Below are 20,174 nucleotides of genomic sequence, written 5' to 3'. Positions count from 1 at the left end.
TTATGACACAGGACTAGAATAACAGCTAGAATAATCGAGCTGACAAGACCACAGCATGCTTCCTCTGCCGGCATGAGTGGTACGGGCCAATCCTAGTGGAGGGAAATAGTCTCTCAGATAACCTAGGCCCATGATGGCAAGCCAATGGCACATGTGCCACAGGTGGCACGTGGAGCCATATCGGAGGGCAGGTGTGACATTGACCTATGTCATCTCCAGCGCACATGTGCATGCTACCCAGCTGATTTTTGCCCTTGGGGCAGGCCGTTGTGTCTCTGGAGTGCAAAAAACTGCCCAACAGGCAAACCAGAAGTTCAGAAAAATGGACTTCCAGTTTGCCCATTGTGCTGTTTTTCCCACTCCGGGATTTCAGAAAGCTTCCCTGAAGATTCCAGAGCATGAAAAACAGCACAACAGGCAAAGCAGAAGTCCACATTTCTGATCTTCCAGTTTCCCCGTTTTTTTTCACTTCAGTGAGGCCTGTGTACATGCGTGGGAATGGGGGGGGGCTGTGCACATGTGCAGGGGCAGCACGGGGAGATGAGCATGCATGGGGGTAGGGAATGGGTGTGGGCACATGGATGTGTGCTAGCATACTCAGACACTCCCTTTTGGCAGGCAAACCAAAAAAGGTTCCCCATCACTGACCTAGGCCCATGCCATGAAGGTCTTCAAAGGTGATCACCAACACCTGAATTGCACTCAGAAGCAGACTGGTACCAATGCAGCTCACAGAGAAGTACAGCAGCCATTCTTGGGGGCCCAAAATCTACCTGCCCTGCCGCACTTTGCACCAGCTCTAGTTTCCAAATGTTCTTAAAGGGTAGAAACATAGAAACATAGAAGTCTGACGGCAGAAAAGGACCTCATGGTCATCTAGTCTGCCCTTATACTATTTTCTGTATTTTATCTTAGGATGGATATATGTTTATCCCAGGCATGTTTAAATTCAGTTACTGTGGATTTATCTACCACATCTGCTGGAAGTTTGTTCCAAGGATCTACTACTCTTTCAGTAAAATAATATTTTCTCATGTTGCTTTTGATCTTTCCCCCAACTAACTTCAGATTGTGTCCCCTTGTTCTTGTGTTCACTTTCCTATTAAAAACACTTCCCTCCTGGACCTTATTTAACCCTTTAATATATTTAAATGTTTCGATCATGTCCCCCCTTTTCCTTCTGTCCTCCAGACTATACAGATTGAGTTCATTAAGTCTTTCCTGATACGTTTTATGCTTAAGACCTTCCACCATTCTTGTAGCCCGTCTTTGGACCCGTTCAATTTTGTCAATATCTTTTTGTAGGTGAGGTCTCCAGAACTGAACACAGTATTCCAAATGTGGTCTCACCATCATTCTATATAGTGGGATCATAATCTCCCTCTTCCTGCTTGTTATACCTCTAGCTATGCAGCCAAGCATCCTACTTGCTTTCCCTACCGCCTGACTGCACTGTTCACTCCATTTTGAGACTGTCAGAAATCACTACCCCGAAATCCTTTTCTTTTGAAGTATTTGCCAACACTGAACTGCCAATACAATACTCAGATTGAGGATTCCTTTTCCCCAAGTGCATTATTTTACATTTGGAAACATTAAACTGCAGTTTCCATTGCTTAGACCATTTATCTAGTAAAGCTAAATCATTTACCATATTACAGACGCCTCCAGGAATATCAACCCTATTGCACACTTTAGAGTCATCGGCAAATAGGCAAACCTTCCCTACCAAACCTTCCCCTATGTCACTCACAAATATATTAAAAAGAATAGGACCCAGAACAGATCCTTGTGGCACACCGCTTGTAACCTGACTCTGCTCAGAATACTCGCCATTAACAATAACTCTCTGATGTCTACGCTTCAGCCAGCTGCAAATCCATTGAACTATCCAGGGATTAAGTCCAATCTTCACTAATTTATCTATCAGCTCTTTATGTGGAACCATATCAAAGGCTTTGCTGAAGTCCAGGTAGGCAATATCCACGGCACCACCTTCATCCAACACCTTTGTGACATAGTCAAAGAAATCAATGAGATTAGTCTGACATGATTTGCCTTCAGTAAAGCCATGCTGATTTGGGTCTAATAAGTTATTGTTTTTTAGGTGCTGATTTATCCTCTTTTTGAGTAGAGTCTCCATCATTTTAACTACAACTGATGTCAAGCTAACTGGCCTGTAGTTACCAGCTTCTTCTCTACTGCCCTTCTTGTGAATAGGCACAACACTGGCCATTCTCCAATCCTCAGGAACTTCTCCTGTTAACAAGGATTGGTTAAACAAATCAGTCAGGGGGGTAGCAATGACAGATCTGAGTTCTTTAAGAACTCTGGGGTGGATGCCATCTGGACCCATTGCCTTATTTATCTTTAATCGTTCAAGTTCTTCTAAGACATCGGCTTCTAAGATCACTGGAGCTGAATCCGTACAGCTGGAAGCAATGCTATATCCCTCTATAGTATTATTTTGTAAGGTGTCTTTTGAGAAAACTGAACAGAAGTAGCTATTGAAATGGTCAGCGATCTCCTTATTCCCATTAATGCATGTATTATTCCCGGTACTAAGCTTCGTGATGCCGCAGTTTTTCTTCTTCTTATCATTAATATATCTGAAGAAGGTTTTATCCCCCTTCTTTACAGATTTGGCAATTTCTTCCTCTTTTGAGGCTTTAGCAGCATATATTATCTGTTTCGCCTCCTTCTGTCTCATTTTATATACCTCCCTATCAGCTATACTTCCAGACTCTTTATACCTCCTATAGGCAGCCTTTTTTTCATTGACTATAGCCCTTACATCATTGCTAAACCATAGCGGTTTCTTCTTCCTTTTACCTTTAGTTATTTGTCTTACATACAGTCCAGTGGCTTTTAAGATGGCCTTTTTTAATACAGTCCACTGGATGCTCGCTCCTGCCATTTTATCCCTCCCCTTTAATTCATTATCTAAATATTCTCCCATTGCATTAAAATTTGTTTTTCTGAAATCCAATACTTTGGTTGCATTATAGGATTGCTCACAATGAGTTTTTACATCAAACCACAAACATAGATGGTCACTGCAACCTAAATTTTCTCCCACCTTGACATCTGAAACCCAATTCCCATTCGTAGCCCCATGTAATCCATTACAATAGTCCAGCCATAAGATGAGGTCTGAATGACTGAGCACAGGGATTCCTGATCCAAGAAAGGCCGCAACTTGTGCACACCAAGTTATGCAAAGGCCTTCTTAGCCCCAACTGCCACCTGCTCCTCGAACAGGAGTTGCAAATCTAGGAGAACCTCCAAGTTGCGGACTGGGTCTTTCTGGAGCAGTGGCACCCCATGAAGAGTTGAAGAAGTCCTGGATCCTGGAGCCCTGTGTACCCAAAGTCATTCAGTCTTACCAGGATGCAGTCGATGCCTGTGACCCCTATCCAGGTCCTCACAGCCTCCAAAACATCCACAGCATCATTTGGGTCAAGAGTGGAAATATATTATGCCTAATATTATCCTGGTAGGGATGTGGTTTTTATTTAAAACTACCTCAACAGTAAAGGAAAAATGCTAATACTATTTTACTTACATTAAGCATGGACTGCAAAATATGATGTCAGAATGGAGGTAAATGTAAAATGATTTTCCAGGGGTGGAGCTGATTATAGCGCAACTCCTGTGAACTGCCAACTCTAAATGTGAGAAATGAATTTATTATATTTATGCACCATCCAACTCCTAGAAACTCTGGGCGGTTCTCATTTTGTAATACTGATATACAGTATCTCGGATAATACTGATTGCAATTTTATGCCAGAAAATATTACAACCATCCAGCAAATTGCACAGACATTTGGTAAAATGGCAACTAGCTATAGCAGTAAGAAATTAAGAGAGGCATCTAAGAAAGAATAACAACAACAAACTATTTCAATTAGTCTCCCACACTCTAGAAAACTATTGATGCTTATATAATAAAGATATTCTAAAATACTGTGATGGAAGGGTCAGGAAATCAATACTACACTGAATGTCAAAAATGTTGTAATATCCAGAATCTCACTAAAGATCTAAAAATATTTGAACTGACTGGGAATAGTGATCATATTGTTACACGTTTTAATGCTTGTGGAAACACTGCTGAGAAAGTCTAATATGCTCTATGAATATTCTTAGTCATCCAAGTAGAGTTGTATAGAAGTTGAGACATGCCTACTGGACTTTTTTTCTTTTTGGTTGAAACAGCTACTTGGACAAGTAGTGAAATGTTTCAAACCAAAAAATAAAAGTAGTCCAGTTGTCATGACTCAACTTCGTCCAATTTGATTTGACTTCAGAAGAGGAAATAACAGAATCTCATTTAGACTGTACATTTAAAATTAGGAAGTCCAAGAGGACACTAGATTGATTAACGACCAGTGTCACATCTATTAAAGGCAAGTAAGCCTTCTTTTTTTTTTAGAAAAAGCCTGAAATTCTATGCAAGTGAGGTGAAAATACAAAATTATAATCTTTTATTATTAAAAGATGCAACCCCGCGACCACCACCTTTGTCTCAATGCTGTTTGCTGTGTGTTCTTCAAATAACAAATGTATCTGAAATAGCAACCAAATTGAAAGGTCACTTAAGAACAAAGGTAACTTTAAAAATCCTAAATGAGGAGAGAAAGATACTGAACACTTACGCTTTTACTGTTGCAACATAAGACAAATATCCAAATATCCAACTTTTCCAAGAGGAAAATTAGAAGAACTGAGGCAAAAGGAACAAGAAGTTATGTTATAGGCCAAATTGAGAATAAATCACCTAATTCAGATAGTATATATTCAGACATTGTATTTATGTGCTCATGTCAGCTGTGAGTTTTGGATTTTTTAATATACTGTATATATTTTTACATGCTTTTATCTTGTTTTTATTGTTTGAAATTGTTTTAATGTTTTGGTATTTTTATAGTTTTTATCTGTACACTGCTGAGAGTCACATATGGAGAAGGATAGCTATATATATGGGAGAGGCTAAATTGTGAGTTTTAACTGTGGGCTTTTAATTGCTGTGCATTGTCTGGAGTAACTATGTGACTATGGGTAAATTTGTTTAATAAATACATTCAATTAATAAACTGTCAAACTACTTAAATGTGAAATTGCTAATCTTTTTACAAAAAATAAGTTTCCCTTTATCACTGACATCTGTTACCCGCCACTAAAAAATAAACAACATGATTCCAAACAATACCAAACTATTCAAAATGATAATGAATTGTGAAGTGTCCCAACTGGGTGAATGGACTTTAAATTCAGATGCATTTCAATATAAATCTGCACAACGTAATGCAAGCTGGCACAAAATAATCCTCATTTGTTCATGGAATTATAGTTGACTGTTCGATTATATGGCAACCCATGCATTCTACTGCTGTAAAAAAAAAAAAGGCAATTTCCATTAGGATTTAGGAAGGAAACTGAAACTAGAACTACCACCCAAATAATGTTCTTATGTAAGTTTGTGGTGAAACCACAATTAGAGCTTTGTTATACTAGTCATTGCACTTCAAGATGAATATCAGAGCTTACAATGGTTCCAAAACCAGTAAGTAGGATAGGCCTATGGCCTGATCCAGCAAGACTCTTCCGGTGTTCTTAAAGACTACATAAACAACTAAAGACAGCCCAAAAAATCCTTCAGCCTATTTTTTATTTGCCACTTTTATCAAGAATCCAAACAATACCAAACTATTCAAAATGATAAAATAAAATATGGATTGTGAAGTGTCCCAACTGGGTGAATGGACTTTAAATTCAGATGCTGAATTTCATCTGAGAAATTCTACTAAAAGTCCCCAGTATACTTTTCATTCCCCTATCCATGCAAGGGTACTGTTCTCCATTATATGGATTCCATTATCAAATATTAAAATGTGCACATTTTAATATTACTTGGCTAAGAGTTGATAACAGAATATATTCTGTTTCCCATCTATACATGATAAGATGATTAGAGGGGAAGGGATTTTTTTCTTCTCAGAACATAACATCATCTTGAAAAGATGTAGAAGTCTTGTCTTACTAATACATTTCTCAATTCGGTGGAAATGTTTATAGATCACTGTTTACATGTCCAGGCCAAACTGTTGGTATTTCAACAATTACAATGGGTTATCTGCCTTCCACTACTTGTGAGTCAGAGCTTCAGAGTAGCTGAGCAACATGGAAAGTTTCCAGCTGGCGCTCAAGAAGTCTCTGATCTCAATGCAGGAACTTGGATTTTATTTGCCTTCTCCCCACTCATAAAACAAAGAAAAGCGACAAATTGTTCAAGGAAATTCTCTTCAGTTAACTCCCTAATTAAAAGTTGGGAGTTTCTGTACTCTGCTCTTAAAACCAGCATTATTGTAATCTGTATGATTTCTGCTTTCTTGATATCTAAACAGCCAAAACGCATAAATCCAATTCAAACAACAAAACAATACCTGATGGTATAGAAATGTGTTTTATATGTGTGTGTGTGTGTTAAATATGTTTTATATATATATATTTATTTATATATTTATTGGATTTGTGTGCCGCCCCTCTCCAGTGACTCGGGGCGGCTAACAGCAACAATAAAGCAGTGGACAATAGTAATCTGATGTTAGCAATAATTAAAAGCCCATTAATATTATATATATATATACTGTATATGTATATATATATGTATGTTATATATGTGATATATATGTGTGTGTGTGTGTGTATAATTAGTATCAATAATTTGCTCTAAGCCAGTGGTTCTCAACCTTTATAATGCCGCAACCCCTTAATACAGTTCCTCATGTTGTGGTGACCCCCAGCCATAAGTCTAGCGCCAATTCTCCCAACAGAGCTTTAAGTTGTTTGGCAGGAAGGTCAGAGGGATACCCCCACTGTAAACGCCTGATTGGTTGGATTGTAAAAATATGTCCCAAGGCTCCAGATAGAAGCTTTAGTTCCTAACACCATGGGAAATTTGTCTTTTCTCATGGTCTTAGGCGACCCCTGTGAAACGACCCCTGTGAAACGGTCATTTGACCCCCCCAAAGGGATCCCAACCCCCAGGTTGAGAATCACTGCTCTAAGCAATTTCAGCACAACTTTAGAAATATATACTGCATTCTAATAAAATAGGTTGTATTTCTAGAAAATATAGGAAATATTTTTAATGTTATCAGATCAACCAAACTACCTATAGATGAGTTATTAGTCAATTCTTTTAATGGTTAAATTTTTAGAAGGATTAACCTCTGAACTATTGAGATTTAAAACTAATTGATTCATGCAGCTTGCTTTAAAAAGTGCATTTTAAATGAGACACTATCATCTTTATAGAGTGGAACATCCTGCTGAGAATAGTAAATGTGCAAAGGAATAAGTTTCACTTTCAGATGTTTTTAAATCAGTTTGTAATTTCCGAGTTTTCATCTGAAAAATAATGGCTACATTTAGACATCATACTACGTCATTGGTGATAGAAATCCTGTTGTTTCATGTACTCAGACATTCCGCTCCTTTATCACTCAAAGTTCATAATGCCCAATAACTGTCATGCTATTAAACAGAAAACTGAAAATATTGTCTGATTAGAACTAATAATCTAAAGCATACCAGCTTAAAAATCCAAAAGTAAAACATCCAAAAGATGCTAATATGCTTCAAATTAGAGAATAGTGCATAGCATTTTCAGCACAATAGAGAATACCTAATACATACTCTTAACTTAAGTAACTACATATTCCAAAATTTCCCTCATTGGTAGATTTTTAATCTAAAATTCCCAGTATCTTCTTGCTTCACCAATTTTGAATCAATTTGGCTTCAACTGAAGCTTGCTTTCTATAAAAAGGAGTACCGCAGGAAAACTTCATAAATCTCCATGTTTTTCTAAAATGAGTTACTTTTTCATCAGTGTCATAACTGTGAACAGTTGCGGTCTAAGGCAGTCACCAAACAAGGACTACCTGTACATACATGCAACAGAACACTATATAAACTCATTCAGAAGTAGGTTCTACTGAATTCAAACTTATTTCCACATATATTGCTGCAAAATTCAATTTAAAACATATGCATATAGTTTTAAAATATATTAAAACAGAAAAGAAGAAGAGAATAAATAAGGTTTATGCAACAGAGAACAGAAAATAAATACTATAAATAAATTAAGTATAATCTAAATAAATTAAATGTGTTTAGCTTCTGAATTCCACAGCCATGAAGAATGCTGCGTCCTGAATCCAGTAATACCAAACTGTGTACTTTTCTGTAATTTTGCACAAACATTGAAAACTGTAGACAACTCAATAATTGCAAAATAGTAGTTACTCTTAGTTCTATCAACTTCCTACAACGAATGATTAGAAACTGCTAGCATACATGGTAGCACTCCCCATTAATTCACAACTCATTTTCCTAAAAAATTACATTATGGTTATGTTATGAATTATATTATTTCTGTAGACCTTACACAATCTTCGCAAAATGTCAAAAAATTGAAGAGTTACATGACTGAGCACATAAACAATTATTAATATGCATTTTAATATTCTTACTGCATAGAGCAGTGAAATCATGTTTTCCTTTTTTTCACAAACATATAGCAATAGAATTTAAACACTTCTTTACAACCCTCTCTAAGCGGTTTACAGAGTCAGCATATCGCCCCCAACAATCTGGGTCCTCATTTTACCCCCCTTGGAAGGATGGAAGGATGAGTCAACCTTGAGCCTGTAAGATTTGAACTGGTGAACTACAGCCAGCAGTCAGCAGAAGCAGTTTGCAGTACTGCACTCTAGCTACTGTGCCACCAAGGCTCTTTGTATAGGTAGTAAATACACTATATATTTCAAAATATTAGCTTGTACCCGATCTAACAATTAAAATTCAGGAAAGTATACTTTTTATAAGCCCCTTGGAAGTACTTTCATTCTACTACTGTGTATAATCATTTGCTGATGTTCACATGAATGCATAGTCAAGGTTTAAAAAAATAATATTATGTCCAAACCAAAGAGGGATGTTGAGAAGATATATAAATTATTCTTAAAATAAAATACACCTTTTAGCTGCAGAACACAACAAAGAAAACATTATGCAGTCAAAATCATTCTTTTGCATTTTTATCCCTTATAACTAGTTAGTTCTCATATATTTAGTTCTGAAATATATTACAGTTATTTATTTTTGCATTTAAATCAACATCTTAATCAGAAATATGCAAATTATGTTTTCAGGTACCTTTCAATTTAGGTGATCACACTATCATAAGATATGTACAAAATGAACAAGTTGACTGAAAAAGACTGTTTAGATGAGGAAAATTAAGTTATTGCGATGGAACAGAGACTGGCAATCTAGGTCGTTTTCTCAGTTTGATAGTATCAAAATCTTTTAACATTTTGTTTAGTACCTAATCCAAAGCAATAATTATTAATGTATCATTTTCTACTGTTGTGATCATTAAAGCAAATGAGCCGCACTTTAGAATAGTTTTTGTTAGAATGTCTAGGTAATAAACCTTCAACAAACTTTAAGCAGAGTAACTGTAGCAATGTCGGTTAGTCAGTCAATGAATCAGACTTAGTACAAAATAGAACAATATGATGGAAATGAAGACTTAGGTTCAATACGCAGTTAAGTTGTTTGATAAATGGAACCTTAGTCATATACTTTTAAATAAAGAAATGTTCTGAGAAACCATTCCATCAGCAGAAGCAGGTAGAAATATGCACTTTTAAGAAAAGCATGTGTGGTATTGCAAAGGGAATAAATCATATCAGAAAAGCTAACAAATCTAGTGGCTTAACAGTCTACTTTAGAATGTGTACATAGTATGAATAATGCGAAAGTACAAAGTACAAATAAATGCGTTCATATGAAAGTAGCATGCGTCCTATTTTTACAGGAACAGACAGCTACTCTTTTAAAGAAGAATGATGCTGAAATGGTCTCAAAATGGGAAACTTTAAGAAAACTGTCTTGTCTTCTGTGTCTGTAACACAGAACATAATTTTATTAGGGATTATTCAAAACATATTCTTATGGGGAATCCAGAGCATGATACCATGGTCTTTTGAGACTGAAGGATGCCAATGCAATTCTTACAGTTTAAAAAGGTACACACCTACAGTGTGAACAGTATTAGGCAAACCATGCCCAATAGTCTGTAGCCCAATCAACCAATCACAGGTCATTTTTGCCTACTGTATTCCAATATTCAGAAAAACAAGGTTCTTCCCAATATCTTTTTGAAATTGAAGCCTGCATGTGGCGTTGCAAAGTCACATACTGTATGAGTCACGTACTAGACCTGCACAACTCCAGAGAATCACTATTGGGCAATTTTTTATCTCTTCACTGTAATCTATCAGTGCTGTGAATTTCAGCATGCAGAAAGATTCCGAATATTTCAATATATATATACACACAGTATATATATACTGCTCAAAGAAATAAAGGGAACACTCAAATAACACATCCTAGATCTGAATGAATGAAATACTCTCATTGAATACTTCATTTGCACAATTATTCCATTTGCACAACAACATGTGAAATTGACTGTCAATCAATGGAAATCAGTCAAATATTAATGCAACTGTTTTCATCATTCAGATGGCTAGAGGCCAAGATAGATGAATTAGTTGAATTCTATTTGCGCCACTTCTCTAAAGAAGGTGTGTAGACAGTGATGCTCTCTACATGGGGCTACCTATGAAGAGTGTTCGGAGACTGCAAATTATGCAAAATGTAGCCACATGAGCTATTGTGGGGCCTCCCAAGATCTGCCCACATCTAAACAACACTCTGGGAGCTGCATTGGTTGCCAATTGGTGTCTGGGCACAATTCAAACTGCTGATTATGACCTATAAAGCCCTACAGGACTTTATAGGTCATAATCAGGACTTCATAATCAGGACTTCAGGACCGTCTTCTGCCTCATGCATCCCAGTGGCTGGTTAGGTCCCATAGAGTTGGCCTTCTCCAGGTCCCGTCAGCCAAAAATGTTGTCTGGTGGGACCTAGGGGAAGAGCCTTCTCTGTGGCATCCCTGGCCTCTGGAATGAACTTCCTCTGGAGATATGTACCATCCCCTCTTTCCTGGTCTTTCGTAAAGTTCTGAAGACCCACCTCTGCCAGGAGTCAGGAGAACCATGAGCCATGAGATTGTCCCTGGCCGATATGAATGATTGAATTGGACGAATGTGGATGACTGTATAAGGTGTTTTAGATTTTTATTACTTTTGTATATGTCCTTTTAAATCATGGGATTTCTTACATATATTGTTTGTACTTAACAATGTTGTACGCTACCCTTGGTCATTTTGAGAAGGACAGCATAGAAATCTAATTAATTAATTAATATTTAATATGGGTGTTTGAATAGGGGGAATCACTTCACTTGGGTACCAGATAAGTACCCAAAGGATCATCCTTTGTATGCTAAGTGCAAACGTTAAAATAACATTATTTAATATCTGATCCATGGAAAGTGATGTTAGCAACTAGAACAAAGGGTTTCATTCATATTATATACTACATGCCTATAGTATTTCAATGCCTATATCAGTGATGGTGAACCTATGGCACGGGTGCCACAGGTGGCATGCGGAGCTATATCTGCTGGCGCGCGAGCTGTTGCCCTAGCTCAGCCCCAATGTGCAAGTGTGTGCTGGCCACTGATTTTTGGCTCATATAGATATTTTTGGCTCTGGGAGGGCATTTTGGGTTTCCAGAGAGCCTCGGGGGGGGGGGGGGGGGACGTCATTTTTACCCTCTTCCAGATCCAGGGAAGCCTTTGGAGCCTGGGGAGGGCGAAACACAAGCTTACTGGGCCCACCAGAAGTTGGGAAAGAGCCGTTTTCCGCTTCCAGAAGGCCTCCAGGGGCAGAGGAGGCTGTTTTTTTCCCTCCCCAGGCATTGAATTATGGGTGTGGCCACTCGCACATGCTATTTCAGCATCCGAGGAAAAAAAGGTTCGCCATCACTGGGCTATATTATATACTATTCATATACTATATATACTATAGAGCCGGGGTGGTGCAGCAGGTAGAGTGCTGTACTGCAGGGCACTGAAGCTGACTGTAGATCTGTAGGTCAGCGGTTCAAATCTCATCACCGGCTCAAGGTTGACTCAGCCTTCCATCCTTCCGAGGTGGGTAAAATGAGGACCCAGATTGTGGGGGCAATATGCTGGCTCTGCTAAAAAGTGCTATTGCTAACATGTTGTAAGCTGCCCTGAGTTTAAGGAGAAGGGCTGCATAAAAATCGAATAAATACATAAATACTATACTGCTCAAAAAATTAAAGGGAACACTCAAGTAACACATCCTAGATCTGAGTGAATGAAATATTCTCATTGAATACTTTGTTCCCTACAAAGTTGAATATGCACAGCAGCATGTCAAATTGATTGTCAATCAGTGTTGCTTCCTAAGAGGACACAGAAGTTTGATTTACTTGGACTTATATTGTGCTGTCCCCCCCCTTTTTTTTGAGCAGTGTATATTATTCAATGCCTGCCTAGGCAGTGAGGCATTAAAAGAGACCACCAAGGAAAATCTTCATTGCAGCCAAACTTTGCGAAGGATGCTTTTTTTTCCCAGTTCGACCAGCGCCAAGGCTAGGCGAAGTTGGCTCTTCTATGACTTGTGGACTTCAACTCCCAGAATTCCTGAGCCAATCATGCTAGCTGAGGAATTCTGGGAATTGAAGTCCATATGTTATAGAAGAGCCAACGTTGCCTACCCCTGGACCAGCCTAATACTGTATTTAACTAAAACAAAAAACCCTCCGCCCCCCAACGGTTGAAGGAAACGAGGGGAGAGCAAAGCGTTCGAGCGTCCAAACGCCAAAAAAGAGAGCGTGGAATGATACGAAGGAGGCGTCGCGGCAGAGAGCAGAAGCCTCGCAGCTCACCTAGAAACGGAGGCGGAGAGGAGCAGCCGGGGGGCTTCACCGAGGGAGATCCATGGGGAGCGACAGGGATCTACGCACTCGGATCAGGAGGTCCTGCAGGAGACGGGAGGGGGCGGAGGGCATCCCGAAGTCAGGCCGGTTTAACTGGCGGAGAAGGCCGCCGCTGCAGCAGCAGCAGCAGCCAAGGGAGGGAACCGCACGTCTGACTCACTACAGGGGAAAAAATGAAAGAGGGTCCGCCGGCAGCGGCGGTTCCGTTCCCAATGAAGGAGGGCGGCGGCTCAGCACAGTCCTCACTTCGCGGGAAGCGGAAGGAGCGCGGCGACCCCGGCCAAACCCCCTGAGCAGCCCCGGTTTGTCTTCTTTTTTTCCCCAGAGGGGCGGTTCCCTGCCCCGTACATGGAAGAGTCCAAGAGTGGGGAAGGGGGGAGCGGCCACTCCGTCCCCTTCGTGCAAAACCGCAGCGCCCTTTCCCCTCACCTGATCATGAATGCATCCTCGCAGCCGTCCTCGCCTTCCAAAGTCGACGCCTCCCCCCGACGAAAAAAAAAGTTGTCCGCCCGACGCAAAGAGACCGCTCTCGCCTCTGCACCGCCGTTCGCCGCCGGCTCCCAGCCTCTCTCTCTCTCCTCTCTCTCGCTTTCTCACCGCCGCGGAAGCTCCCGCCCATCAGTTGCCGGAGTCCAAAATGGACAAGGTGCCCAGCCAATGAAAGAGGAGGAGCAGCGATGAAGGACACCGGGGTTCCCGTCAACGGGTGTGGAGTGACTAGAAATGTTAACGGCCTCTGGGCGGCGATTGGGGAGGGGGAAAGGGATGGGCGGGAAAGCAAAAAAAATGAAAAGTGACTGAACGAGAAAGCAGCCAATTGGAAGATAGGAATTATGTCATCGCGCCTAGGTGAAGTTAAGAGTACTCAAACACTGTCGGGGCCCTGGGAGGAAAGAGATGGAGGAATCCTTAAAGGGACAGTGCAAAGACATGGGTAACAGTAGGGGCGTGTAACTTCCTTTGAAATGCTTTAGAAACTAACAAATACCATACTAATAACCAGTAGTTCACACGACAACATACATCACCTCTGCATATATTTATATGTATACAGTATATCATTCTAAACAAATTTCTTTTTTTCTTTTTCTTTCTTTTCTTTCCTTTTTCTTTATCATGCATAAATTTAGTTTATTCTTAAGTGATAAGATAATTGTGTAATTAAATAAGAATAAATTACAGTAAATATACTTAATTGATTTAAAATGTTTATGGAGGGGGAACCGTGAACTGCTGAAATGTAACCCAAAAACCTCAACCAATGTTAAGCGTGTTTGTTAATTTTGTTTATTTTAATTGTTCAAATAAAACCTTTTTTTAAAAAAAATTAAATGAAATGCTTTAAGATGGTGTTTTTCAGATCCTCCAGAAAGTCTCTTCTTAGACTTCTTTTGATAAATGGAAAACAGTGGATCTCACACTCAAGTTACCACTGAAGATTTTGCCAATTTAACTTAAATCCTCTTTATTATAATTTCAGCCCTGCCTTAATCAAGTTCAAGATTTACTGTCTTCATATTCCTCTTGGTCCTCGTGCCTTTCATATGATTTGGACTACAGCTCCCATATTTTCATTCAGCAATACCAAATGCAATGTAAAACATACTTTACATTGAGAGCAATCATGGGCTTCCCTAGGTATGCCCATGTTACACCAACACTCCGCAGTCTGCATTGGTTGCCGATCAGTTTCCGGTCACAATTCAAAGTATATTATGACCTATAAAGCCCTTCATGGCATTGGACCAGAATATCTCTGAGACCGCCTTCTGCCGCACGAATCCCAGCGACCGGTTAGGTCCCACAGAGTTGGCCTTCTCCAGGTCCCATCGATGAAACAATGTCATCTGGTGGGACCCAGGGGAGGAGCCTTCTTTGTGGCGGCCCCGACCCTCTGGAATCAACTCCCCCCGGAGATTAGGATTGCCCCCCAACCTCTTTGCCTTTCGCAAACTTCTTAAAACCCACCTCTGCTGTCAGGCATGGGGGAATTGATTCCCCTGGGCTGTTCCCACTTTATGTATGGTCTGTATGAGTAGTATGATAGAAACATAGAAACATAGAAGTCTGACGGCAGAAAAAGAGCTCCTGGTCCATCTAGTCTGCCCTTATACTATTTTCTGTATTTTATCTTAGGATGGATATATGTTTATCCCAGGCATGTTTAAATTCAGTTATTGTGGATTTATCTACCACGTCTGCTGGAAGTTTGTTCCAAGGATCTACTACTCTTTCAGTAAAATAATATTTTCTCATGTTGCTTTTGATCTTACCCCCAACTAACTTCAGATTGTGTCCCCTTGTTCTTGTGTTCACTTTCCTATTAAAAACACTTCCCTCCTGGACCTTATTTAACCCTTTAATATATTTAAATGTTTCGATCATGTCCCCCCTTTTCCTTCTGTCCTCCAGACTATACAGATTGAGTTCATTAAGTCTTTCCTGATACGTTTTATGCTTAAGACCTTCCACCATTCTTGTAGCCCGTCTTTGGACCCGTTCAATTTTGTCAATATCTTTTTGTAGGTGAGGTCTCCAGAACTGAAAACAGTATTCCAAATGTGGTCTCACCAGCATTCTATATAGCGGGATCATAATCTCCCTCTTCCTGCTTGTTATACCTCTAGCTATGCAGCCAAGCATCCTACTTGCTTTCCCTACTGCCTGACTGCACTGTTCACCCATTTTGAGACTGTCAGAAATCACTACCCCTAAATCCTTTTCTTTTGAAGTATTTGCTAACACAGAACTGCCAATACAATACTCAGATTAAGGATTCCTTTTCCCCAAGTGCATTATTTTACATTTGGAAACATTAAACTGCAGTTTCCATTGCTTTGACCATTTATCTAGTAAAGCTAAATCATTTACCATATTACAGACGCCTCCAGGAATATCAACCCTATTGCACACTTTAGAGTCATCGGCAAACAGGCAAACCTTCCCTACCAAACCTTCCCCTATGTCACTCGCAAACATATTAAAAAGAATAGGACCCAGAACAGACCCTTGTGGCACACCGCTTGTAACCTGACTCTGCTCAGAATACTCGCCATTAACAATAACTCTCTGATGTCTACGCTTCAGCCAGCTGCAAATCGATTGAACTATCCAGGGATTAAGTCCAATCTTCACTAATTTATCTATCAGCTCTTTATGTGGAACCGTATCAAAGGCTTTGCTGAAGTCCAGGTAGGCAATATCCACGGCACCACCTTCATCCAACACCTTTGTGACATAGTCAAAGAAATCAATGAGATTAGTCTGACATGATTTGCCTTCAGTAAAGCCATGCTGATTTGGGTCTAATAAGTTATTGTTTTTTAGGTGCTGATTTATCCTCTTTTTGAGTAGAGTCTCCATCATTTTAACTACAACTGATGTCAAGCTAACTGGCCTGTAGTTACCAGCTTCTTCTCTACTGCCCTTCTTGTGGATAGGCACAACACTGGCCATTCTCCAATTCTCAGGAACATCTCCTGTTAACAAGGATTGGTTAAACAAATCAGTCAGGGGGGTAGCAATGACAGATCTGAGTTCTTTAAGAACTCTGGGGTGGATGCCATCTGGACCCATTGCCTTATTTATCTTTAATCGTTCAAGTTCTTCTAAGACATCGGCTTCTAAGATCACTGGAGCTGAATCCGTACAGCTGGAAGCAATGCTATATCCCTCTATAGTTTTATAGTGTATGATTGTGTTTTATATCAAGGGTTTTAACATGCCTTAACTATTGGATTTGTACTGTTTTATTGTTGTGAGCCGCTCCGAGTCTCCGGAGAGGGGCAGCATACAAATGTAATAAATAATAATAATAATAACAACAACAACACAGTCCTCGACTTACAGCAGTTTGTTTAGTGACCATAGAAACATAGAAACATAGAAGTCTGACGGCAGAAAAAGACCCCATGGTCCATCTAGTCTGCCCTTATACTATTTTCTGTATTTTATCTTAGGATGGATATATGTTTATCCCAGGCATGTTTAAATTCAGTTACTGTGGATTTATCTACCACGTCTGCTGGAAGTTTGTTCCAAGGATCTACTACTCTTTCAGTAAAATAATATTTTCTCATGTTGCTTTTGATCTTTCCCCCAACTAACCTCAGATTGTGTCCCCTTGTTCTTGTGTTCACTTTCCTATTAAAAACACTTCCTTCCTGGACCTTATTTAACCCTTTAATATATTTAAATGTTTCGATCATGTCCCCCCTTTTCCTTCTGTCCTCCAGACTATACAGATTGAGTTCATTAAGTCTTTCCTGATACGTTTTATACTTAAGACCTTCCACCATTCTTGTAGCCCGTCTTTGGACCCGTTCAATTTTGTCAATATCTTTTTGTAGGTGAGGTCTCCAGAACTGAACACAGTATTCCAAATGTGGTCTCACCAGCATTCTATATAGCGGGATCATAATCTCCCTCTTCCTGCTTGTTATACCTCTAGCTATGCAGCCAAGCATCCTACTTGCTTTCCCTACTGCCCATTTGAACGGCACTGAAAAATGTGATTTACAGCCTTTTTTCACTTATGACTTTGTGGCATCCCCACGATCACATGATCAGTTGATTCATATTTATGATGGTTAGCGTCCCAGGCTCATGTCATCCCCTTTTGCGACCTTCTGACAAGCAAAGTCAATAGGGGAGACAGATTCACTTAACAAACCATGTGCCTAACTTAACTCCTGCAATGGATAGGGCAAGGGTTATAAAATGGGCCAAAATTCACTTAATGTCTTACTTAGCAATATAAATGTTGGGCTCAATTGTCATAACTCCAGGACTACCTGTAGACAAATTATGCCCATGATTTGGTGGACTAGAAAAAATATATATTACAAGTAGAATATTTAAAAATGGCTAAAGTGGTTAGGAAAAGGACGAGCAAAATGTCCTTGGAAGAGAATATTAACTAGTAAAGTCGAAATGGTGAATAATTGTCCATACTGATAACCTGGCTTTGTTTCAATAACATCTAAGTACTTTAGGGAACAGGGAAGCCATGCATAAATCCTTTTGCTCATTTCTTTGTCAATCTGTTGGCAACTTTCCAAGACAGCAGTATGGTTGCAGATTGTATTGCAGATACATTACTAAGACTGTAATTCTATTAATGTATTAGATTGCTTTAGTCTTTTCAGTTATCTTACATATTAATGTATGGGTTAATATAGCCCATATTAACTTCTGGTCTACTATAAAATTCTTTTTATAAATACTCTTAGGTCAGGTAAAAATATGGTTGTTTTAACTATTTTTACCAATTATCTATGTTTATACTTTAGTTTAGAAATTCAGTTTTAACTTGTCAGCACTGCCATGATCTGATTAATCCTTCAGTGGATTGTTCAATAATTTATTTAAATAATGCTACATAAACACACACAAAAATCACATTATTGTCAATTATAATATATCTAATGTATATACTGTATACAGTCCATATATTCATTCACTTGTGCAGTAAGAATCCATGGTATGGGGGGAAAACATGACAGCTAATCAGATTTAAATTTCTGTATTTGTCGGAACTGTGAAACTTAAAACAATGTTAAACAAATAAACATTAATTTATTAAAGGTAAGACATATTATAAGTAGTTTCTTAGGGCTTTTTTTATTTTTTTTATTTTCTGGATTCTCCTTTTGTTTTTGATGGCATTTTTAAGAGTTTCCAATTGGAGCCTGGTACAAAAAATGTTATTTAAATAATTCTGATGAAAATGTTTTGAATACCAGAAATGAACATAACCTACATTCCTTTGAAACAAAAACCAACTGGCCATCAGAACTGGTTTTCATTTTAGAACTACAAATTATACCATGTAGGATGAGATGGAATCATTTTGTTGTCACTCTGGTTAAGTAATTAGGAAAGATAATTATTTGCTGATGTAGTTCAGATCATCCAGAGATCTGTCAGTAAAGATCTACAAATGTTTGCTTCTACTGTATAGTAATGTAGAGCATCTTTTTTTTTCCTAACAGCCTATGACCTCTAGTGGCTGTACTATATAACTTCTTTATTATTTAGCAAATGGATATAAATACTGCATATACCTGTAGCTAAAAGCCATCATAGTAACGGCTATATGAGCTCCTCTCCACCACTTAGCCCAGTATATTAGACTAATTCTTTTTTAAAAATTTCCATTTAAAGATTGATCTCTTGCAAAGCAACGATCATGCATATTCTTGCTGAAGCTCAATGATAGATGCCTTAAACCAGTTTTCAATCAATAACAAATAACAGAAAAAGAATCAGAAACACATGTGTAGTAAAAAAGTAATACAGAATGTGCCTAAATGAGTAGAAAGAAATACAGCAGAAAATATATACAGTATATATAAGATATATGTCATTGCAATAAACAGCTACAATTCTATATATTATTTAATATAAACATTATACACACACACACATTTCTAATACAATTTTATAACTATCATGAGGTTCTTTTTTACCTTAATGTACATTGTTTTAACGAGCCCTATATGTCATTATATTTATACAAATAAAATGTGTCTATATGCCATCTGCTCATACCTAGCAAATTTAATCTAATCTTCAATCCATGAAGTAAATGAGGCCATACATTTATCTTTCCAATACAGCCGTATGAGTCTTTTAAATACGTATAGTAAAAGCTCAGGGAAAACATTTATATTGTTCAGTTCAAGTTTCATATATTGTATTAGGTAATTCAAGAGAATATTATCCTTTGAAAACTTTAGTCACATTTATATAGGCCACTATTTTCCCCCAAACCTATCATAGTAAGGACATTGCACATAGGACATTGTACAAAGATATATTGTACAAGCATTGTCCCGCTTACATCTCCAACAAAATGCTTAGACAATCATTTCCTATACAAACACAACAGAGTCCAATACATTCCAAATACAGTGTTCCCTCAGTTTTCGCGGGGGATGCGTTCCTGCTTGTTATACCTCTAGCTATGTAGCCAAGCAGCCTACTTGGTTTCCCTACCGCCTGACTGCACTGCTCACCCATTTTGAGACTGTCAGAAATCACTACCCCTAAATCCTTCTCTTCTGAAGTTTTTGCTAACACACAACTGCCAATAAAATACTCAGATTGAGGATTCCTTTTCCCCAAGTGCATTATTTTACATTTGGAAACATTAAACTGCAGTTTCCATTGCTTTGACCATTTATCTAGTAAAGCTAAATCATTTACCATAT

The 20,174-nt window shown here is 38.6% G+C and overlaps 1 protein-coding gene across 4 annotated transcripts in view; it reads right to left on the bottom strand.

Annotated features, from left to right (window-relative positions):
* Positions 1-13,560, bottom strand: part of MRTFA (myocardin related transcription factor A) — a 114,011-nt gene extending 100,451 nt beyond the window's left edge. For 2 of the 4 annotated variants that reach the window (XM_070756071.1, XM_070756068.1), the window contains exon 1: positions 13,390-13,560. The gene's annotated coding sequence lies outside the window, so the exon portion shown is untranslated. Of the gene's footprint in view, positions 1-12,909; positions 13,172-13,389 lie in introns of those variants that run through there. The other 2 variants (XM_070756072.1, XM_070756070.1) reach the window with 2 other exon arrangements.
* Positions 13,561-20,174: the final 6,614 nt, after the last annotated feature.

The sequence above is a fragment of the Erythrolamprus reginae genome, chromosome 6, assembly GCF_031021105.1.
Source record: "Erythrolamprus reginae isolate rEryReg1 chromosome 6, rEryReg1.hap1, whole genome shotgun sequence".
NCBI lineage: Eukaryota > Metazoa > Chordata > Lepidosauria > Squamata > Dipsadidae > Erythrolamprus > Erythrolamprus reginae.
This window is presented reverse-complemented; position numbering and strand designations above follow the sequence as displayed.